The following is an 8,629-nucleotide window of genomic DNA, read 5'->3' on the forward strand; positions in this document are numbered from 1 at the left end:
CAAGGCAAAGGTGCGGCCAGGATAGGGAGTCCTACTAGGACTCCAAGTCCTAGTAGGAGTCCACCAAGAGGGGAGGAAGGGAGAAGGAATAGGAGGAGAAGGAGAGGTGGCCGGCCCCCTTTTCCCTAGTCCAATTCGGACCAAAGGGGAGGGGGGGCGCAGCAGCCTTTTTCCTCTTCCCACTAAAGCCCATCAAGGCCCATTACTTCTCCCGTAACTACCCGGTACTCCGAAAAATACCCGAATCACTCGGAACCTTTCCGATGTCCGAATATAGTCGTCCAATATATCGATCTTTACGTCTCGACCATTTCGAGACTCCTCGTCATGTCCCCGATCTCATCCGGGACTCCTAACTCCTTCGGTACATCAAAATGCATAAACTCATAATATAACTGTCATCGTAACCTTAAGCGTGCGGACCCTACGGGTTCGAGAACAATGTAGACATGACCGAGACATGTCTCCGGTCAATAACCAATAGCGGGACCTGGATGCCCATATTGGCTCCTACATATTCTACGAAGATCTTTATCGGTCAGACCGCATAACAACATACGTTGTTCCCTTTGTCATCGGTATGTTACTTGCCCGAGATTTGATCGTCGGTATCCAATACCTAGTTCAATCTCGTTACCGGCAAGTCTCTTTACTCGTTCCGTAATACATCATCTCACAACTAACATATTAGTTGCAGTGCTTGCAAGGCTTATGTGATGTGCATTACCGAGAGGGCCCAGAGATACCTCTCCGACAATCGGAGTGACAAATCCTAATCTCGAAATACGCCAACCCAACATCGACCATTGGAGACACCTGTAGTACTCCTTTATAATCACCCATTTACGTTGTGACGTTTGGTAATACCCAAAGTGTTCCTCCGGTAAACGGGAGTTGCATAATCTCATAGTCATAGGAACATGTATAAGTCATGAAGAAAGCAATAGCAACATACTAAACGATCAGGTGCTAAGCTAATGGAATGGGTCATGTCAATCAGATCATTCTACTAATGATGTGACCTCGTTAATCAAATAACAACTCATTGTTCATGGTTAGGAAACATAACCATCTTTGATTAACGAGCTAGTCAAGTAGAGGCATACTAGTGACACTCTGTTTGTCTATGTATTCACACATGTATTATGTTTCCGGTTAATACAATTCTAGCATGAATAATAAACATTTATCATGATATAAGGAAATAAATAATAACTTTATTATTGCCTCTAGGGCATATTTCCTTCAGTCTCCTACTTGCACTAGAGTCAATAATCTAGTTCACATCGCCATGTGATTTAACAGCAATAGTTCATATCACCATGTGATTAACACCCATAGTTCACATCGCTATGTAACCAACACCCAAAGGGTTTACTAGATTCAGTAATCTAGTTTACATCGCTATGTGATTAACACCCAAAGAGTACTAAGGTGTGATCATGTTTTGCTCGTGAGAGAAGCTTAGTCAACGGGTCTGTCATATTCAGAGCCGTATGTATTTTGCAAATATCCTATGTCTACAATGCTCTGTGCGGAGCTACTCTAGCTAATTGCTCCCACTTTCAATATGTATCCAGATTGAGACTTAGAGTCATCTGGATCAGTGTAAAAGTTTGCACTGATGTAACTTTTACAACAAACTCTTTTATCACCTCCATAATCGAGAAACATCTCCTTAGTCCTTACTAAGGATATTCTTGACCAATGTCCAGTGATCTACTCCTAGATCACTAGTGTACTCCCTTGCCAAATACAGAGCAAGGTATACAATAGGTCTGGTACATAGCATAGCATACTTTATAGAACCTATGACTGAGGCATAGGGAATGACTTTTCATTCTCTTTCTATTTTCTGCTGTGATCGGGATTTGAGTCTTACTCAATTTCATACCTTTGCAACACAGGCAAGAACTCTTTCTTTAACTGTTCCATTTTGAACTATTTCAAAATCTTGCCAAGGTATGTAGTCATTGAAAATCTTATCAAGTGTCTTGATCTATCTCAATAGATCTTGATTCTCAATATATAAGTAGCTTTTACTGAGGTCTTTTCTTGAAAAACTTTTATTCAAGTATCCCTTTATGCTATCCAGAAATTCTATATCATTTCCAATCAATAATATGTCATCCACATATAATATCAGAAATGCTACAGAGCTCCCACTCACTTTCTTGTAAATACAGGCTTCTCCAAAAGTCTGTATAAAACCAAATGCTTTGATCACACTATCAAAACGTTTATTCCAACTCTGAGAGGCTTACACCAGTCCATAAATGGATCGCTGGAGCTTGCACACTTTGTTAGCTCCCTTTGGATTGACAAAACCTTCTGGTTGCATCATATACAACTCTTCTTTAATAAATCCATTAAGGAATGCAATTTTGTTTATCCATTTGCCAGATTTCATAAAATGCGGCAATTGCTAACATGATTCGGACAGACTTTTAAGCATCGATACGAGCAAGAAAATCTCATTGTATTCAACACCTTGAACTTTGTCAAAAACCTTTTTCGACAAGTCTAGCTTTGTAGATAGTAACACTTCTATCAACGTCTGTCTTCCTCTTGAAGATCCATTTATTCTTAATGACTCACCGATCATCGGGCAAGTCAATCAAAGTCTACACTTTGTTCTCATACATGGATCATATCTCAGATTTCATGGCTTCTAGCCACTTTGCGGAATCTGGGCTCACCATCGCTTCTTCATAGTTCGTAGGTTCATCATGATCTAGTAGCATGACCTCCAGAACAGGATTACCGTACCACTCTGGTGCGGATCTTACTCTGGTTGATCTACGAAGTTCAGTAGTATCTTGATCTGAAGTTTCATGATCATTATCATTGGCTTCCTCACTGACTGGTGTAGATGTCACTGAAACAGTTTTCTGTGATGAACTACTTTCCAGTAAGGGAGCAGGTACAGTTACCTCGTCAAGTTCTACTTTCCTCCCACTCACTTCTTTCGAGAGAAACTCCTTCTCCAGAAAGTTTCCGAATTTAGCAACAAAAGTCTTGCCTTTCGGATCTGTGATAGAAGGTGTATCCAATAGTTTCCTTTGGATATCCTATGAAGACGCACTTCTCCGATTTGAGTTTGAGCTTATCAGGATGAAACTTTTCCATATAAGCATCGCAACCCCAAATTTAAGAAACGACAACTTTGGTTTCTTGCTAAACCACAGTTCATAAGGCGTCGTCTCAACGGATTTTGATGGTGCCCTATTTTAAAACGTGAATGCAGCTGTCTCTAATGCATAACCCCAAAACGATAGTGGTAAAGAGATATCATAGATCACACCATATCAAATAAAGTGCGGTTACGACGTTCGGACACACCATAACGATGTGGTGTTCCAGGTGGCGTGAGCTGTGAAACTATTCCACATTGTTTTAATTGAAGACCAAACTCGTAACTCAAATATTTGTCTCCGCGATCAGATCGCAGAAACTTTATTTTCTTGTTACGATGATTTTTCCACTTCACTCTGAAATTCTTTGAACCTTTCAACTATTTCAGACTTATGTTTCATCAAGTAGATATACCCATATCTGCTCAAATCATCTTGTGAAGGTCAGAAAACAACGATGCTTGCCACGAGCAACATCACTCATTGGATCGCATACATCGGTATGTATTATTTCCAACAAGTCAGTAACTCGTTCCATTGTTCCGAAGAACGGAGTTTTAGTCATCTTGCCCAAAAGGCACGGTTCGCAAGCATCAAATGATTCATAACCAAGTGATTCTGAAAATCCATCTTTATGGAGTTTCTTCATGCGCTTTACACCGATATGACCCAAACGGCAGTGCCACAAATAAGTTGCACTATCATTATTAACTTTGCATCTTTTGGCATCAATATTATGAATATGTGTATCACTACGATCGAGATCCAATGAACCATTTTCATTGGGTGTGTAACCATATAAGGTTTTATTCATGTAAATAGAACAACAGTTTATTCTCTTACTTAAATGAATAACCGTATTGCAATAAACATGATCAAATCATATTCATGCTCAACACAAACACCAAATAACATTTATTTAGGTTCAACACTAATCCCGAAAGAATAGGGAGTGTGCGATGATGATCATATCAATCTTGAAACTACTTTCAACACACATCATCACTTCACCCTTAACTAGTTTCTGTTTATTCTGCAACTCCCGTTTCGAGTTACTACTCTTAGCAACTGAACCAGTACCAAATACCGAGGGGTTGCTATAAACACTAGTAAAGCACACATCAAACACTTGTATATCAAATATACCCTTTTTCACTTTGCCATCCTTCTTATCCACCAAATATTTAGGGTAGTTCCGCTTCCAGTGACCATTTCCTTTGCAGTGTAAGCACTCAGTTTCAGGCTTTGGTTCAGCTTTGGGCTTCTTCGTGGGAGTGACAACTTGCTTGTCAATCTACTTGAAGTTCCCCTTTCTTTCCCTTTGCCCTTTTCTTGAAACTAGTGATCTTGTCAACCATCAACACTTGATGCTCTTTCTTGATTTCTACCTTCGTTGATTTCAACATCACGAAGAGCTCGGGAATCATTTTCATCATCCCTTGCATACTATAGTTCATCACGAAGTTCTACTAACTTGGTGATGGTGACTAGAGAATTCTGTCAATCACTATCTTATCTGGAAGATTAACTCCCACTTGATTCAAGCGATTGAAGTACCCAGACAATCTGAGCACATGCTCACTAGTTGAGCGATTCTCCTCCATCTTTTAGCTATAGAACTTGTTGGAGACTTCATATCTCTCAACTCGGGTATTTGCTTGAAATATTAACTTCAATTCCTAGAACATCTCATATGGTCCATGACGTTCAAAACGTCTTTGAAGTCCCGATTCTAAGCCGTTAAGCATGGTGCACTAAACTATCAAGTAGTCATCATATTGAGCTAGCCAGACGTTCATAACTTCTGCATCTGCTCCTGCAATAGGTCTGTCACCTAGCGGTGCATTAAGGACATAATTCTTCTGTGCAGCAATGAGGATTTAACCTCGGATCAAATCCGCAACATTGCTACTAACATTTTTCAACACAATTTTCTCTAGGAACATATCAAAATAAACACAGGGAAGCAACAACGCGAGCTATTGATCTACAACATGATTTGCAAAATACTACCAGGACTAAGTTCATGATAAATTTAAGTTCAATTTAATCATATTACTTAAGAACTCCCACTTAGATAGACATCCCTCTAATCCTCTAAGTGATCACGTGATCCAAATCAACTAAACCATGTCCGATCATCACGTGAGATGGAGTAGTTTCATCGGTGAACATCATTATGTTGATCATATCTACTATATGATTCACGCTCGACCTTTCGGTCTCCGTGTTCCGAGGCCATATCTGCATATGCTAGGCTCGTCAAGTTTAACCTGAGTATTCTGCGTGCGCAACTGTTTTGCACCCGTTGTATTTGAACGTAGAGCCTATCACACCCGATCATCACGTGGTGTCTCAGCAAGAAGAACTTTTGCAACGGTGCATACTCAGGGAGAACACTTCTTGATAATTTAGTGAGAGATCATCTTATAATGCTACCGTCAATCAAAGCAAGATAAGATGCATAAAAAGATAAACATCACATGCAATCAATATAAGTGATATGATATGGCCATCATCATCTTGTGCTTGTGATCTCCATCTCCGAAGCACCGTCATGATCACCATCGTCACCGGCGCGACACCTTGATCTCCATCGTAGCATCGTTGTCGTCTCGCCAATCTTATGCTTCCACGACTATCACTACCGTTTAGTAATAAAGTAAAGCATTACATCGCGATTGCATTGCATACAATAAAGCGACAACCATATGGCTCCTGCCAGTTGCCGATAACTTGGTTACAAAACATGATCATCTCATACAATAAAATTCAGCATCATGCCTTGACCATATCACATCACAACATGCCCTGCAAAAACAAGTTAGACGTCCTCTACTTTGTTGTTGCATGTTTTACGTGGCTGCTACGGGCTTAAGTAAGAACCAATCTCACCTACGCATCAAAAACCACAACGATAGTTTGTCAAATAGACTCTGTTTTAACCTTCGCAAGGACCGGGCGTAGCCATACTTGGTTCAACTAAGGTTGGAGAGGCAGTCGCCCGCAAGCCATCTCTGTGCAAAGCACGTCGAGGGAACCGGTCTCGCGTAAGCGTACGCGTAAGGTTGGTCCGGGTCGTCTCGTCCAACAATGCCACTGAACCAAAATATGACATGCTGGTAGGCAGTATGACTTGTATCGTCCACAACTCACTTGTGTTCTACTCGTGCATATAACATCAACATCATTAACCTAGGCTCGGATGCCACTGTTGGGTTTCGTAGTAATTTCAAAAATTTTCCTACGCGCACACAGGATCATGTGATGCATAGCAACGAGGGGAGAGTGTTGTCTACGTACCCAACGCAGACCGACTGCGGAAGCGATGACATGACGTAGAGGAAGTAGTCGTACGTCTTCACGATCCAACCGATCAAGCACCGAAACTACGGCACCTCCGAGTTCGAGCACACGTTCAGCCCGATGACGATCCCCGGACTCCGATCCAGCAAAGTGTCGGGGAAGAGTTTCGTCAGCACGACGGCGTGGTGACGATCTTGATGAACTACAGCAGCAGGGCTTCGCCTAAACTCCGCTACAGTATTATCGAGGAATATGGTGGCAGGGGGCACCGCACACGGCTAAGGAATCGATCACGTGGATCAACTTGTGTCAACTTGTGTGTTCATGGGGTGCCCCTTGCCTCAGTATATAAAGGATGGAGGAGGAGGAGGCCGGCCAAGGCAGAGGTGCGGCCAGGGTGGGGAGTCCTACTAGGACTCCAAGTCCTAGTAGGAGTCCACCAAGAGGGGAGGAAGGGAGAAGGAATAGGAGGAGAAGGAGAGGTGGCCGGCCCCTTTTTCCCTAGTCCAATTCGGACCAAAGGGGAGGGGGGGGCGCAGCAGCCTTTTTCCTCTTCCCACTAAAGCCCATCAAGGCCCATTACTTCTCCCGTAACTACCCGGTACTCCGAAAAATACCCGAATCACTCGGAACCTTTCCGATGTCCGAATATAGTCGTCCAATATATCGATCTTTACGTCTCGACCATTTCGAGACTCCTCGTCATGTCCCCGATCTCATCCGGGACTCCGAACTCCTTCGGTACATCAAAATGCATAAACTCATAATATAACTGTCATCGTAACCTTAAGCGTGCGGACCCTACGGGTTCGAGAACAATGTAGACATGACCGAGACATGTCTCCGGTCAATAACCAATAGCGGGACCTGGATGCCCATATTGGCTCCTACATATTCTACGAAGATCTTTATCGGTCAGACCGCATAACAACATACGTTGTTCCCTTTGTCATCGGTATGTTACTTGCCCGAGATTTGATCGTCGGTATCCAATACCTAGTTCAATCTCGTTACCAGCAAGTCTCTTTACTCGTTCCGTAATACATCATCTCACAACTAACATATTAGTTGCAGTGCTTGCAAGGCTTATGTGATGTGCATTACCGAGAGGGCCCAGAGATACCTCTCCGACAATCGGAGTGACAAATCCTAATCTCGAAATACGCCAACCCAACATCGACCATTGGAGACACCTGTAGTACTCCTTTATAATCACCCATTTACGTTGTGACGTTTGGTAGTACCCAAAGTGTTCCTCCGGTAAACGGGAGTTGCATAATCTCATAGTCATAGGAACATGTATAAGTCATGAAGAAAGCAATAGCAACATACTAAACGATCAGGTGCTAAGCTAATGGAATGGGTCATGTCAATCAGATCATTCTACTAATGATGTGACCTCGTTAATCAAATAACAACTCATTGTTCATGGTTAGGAAACATAACCATCTTTGATTAACGAGCTAGTCAAGTAGAGGCATACTAGTGACACTCTGTTTGTCTATGTATTCACACATGTATTATGTTTCCGGTTAATACAATTCTAGCATGAATAATAAACATTTATCATGATATAAGGAAATAAATAATAACTTTATTATTGCCTCTAGGGAATATTTCCTTCAAGATCTTGGTGACACGTAGGAAAATTTTGAATTTCTGCTACGTTCCCCAACAGTGGTATCAGAGCCAGGTCTATTGCGTAGATTCTTTGCACGAGTAGAACACAAAGTAGTTGTGGCGTTGATTTTGTTCAATATGCTTATCGTTACTAGTCCAATCTTGTTTCGACGATATTGTGGGATGAAGCGGCCCGGACCGACCTTACACGTACTCTTACGTGAGATAGGTTCCACCGACTGACATGCACTTGGTGCATAAGGTGGCTAGCGGGTGCCAGTCTCTCCCACTTTAGTTGGAACGGATTGATGAAAAGGGTCCTTATGAAGGGTAAATAGCAATTGGCATATCACGTTGTGGTTTTGCGTAGGTAAGAAACGTTCTTGCTAGAAACCCATAGCAGCCACGTAAAACATGCAAACAACAATTAGAGGACGTCTAACTTGTTTTTGTAGGGTATGCTATGTGATGTGATATGGCCAAGAAGAATGTGATGAATGATATGTGATGTATGAGATTGATCATGTTCTTGTAATAGGAATCACGACTTTCATGTCGATGAATATGAC

Source organism: Triticum dicoccoides, chromosome 2B, assembly GCF_002162155.2.
Source record: "Triticum dicoccoides isolate Atlit2015 ecotype Zavitan chromosome 2B, WEW_v2.0, whole genome shotgun sequence".
NCBI classification, from domain to species: Eukaryota; Viridiplantae; Streptophyta; class Magnoliopsida; order Poales; family Poaceae; genus Triticum; species Triticum dicoccoides.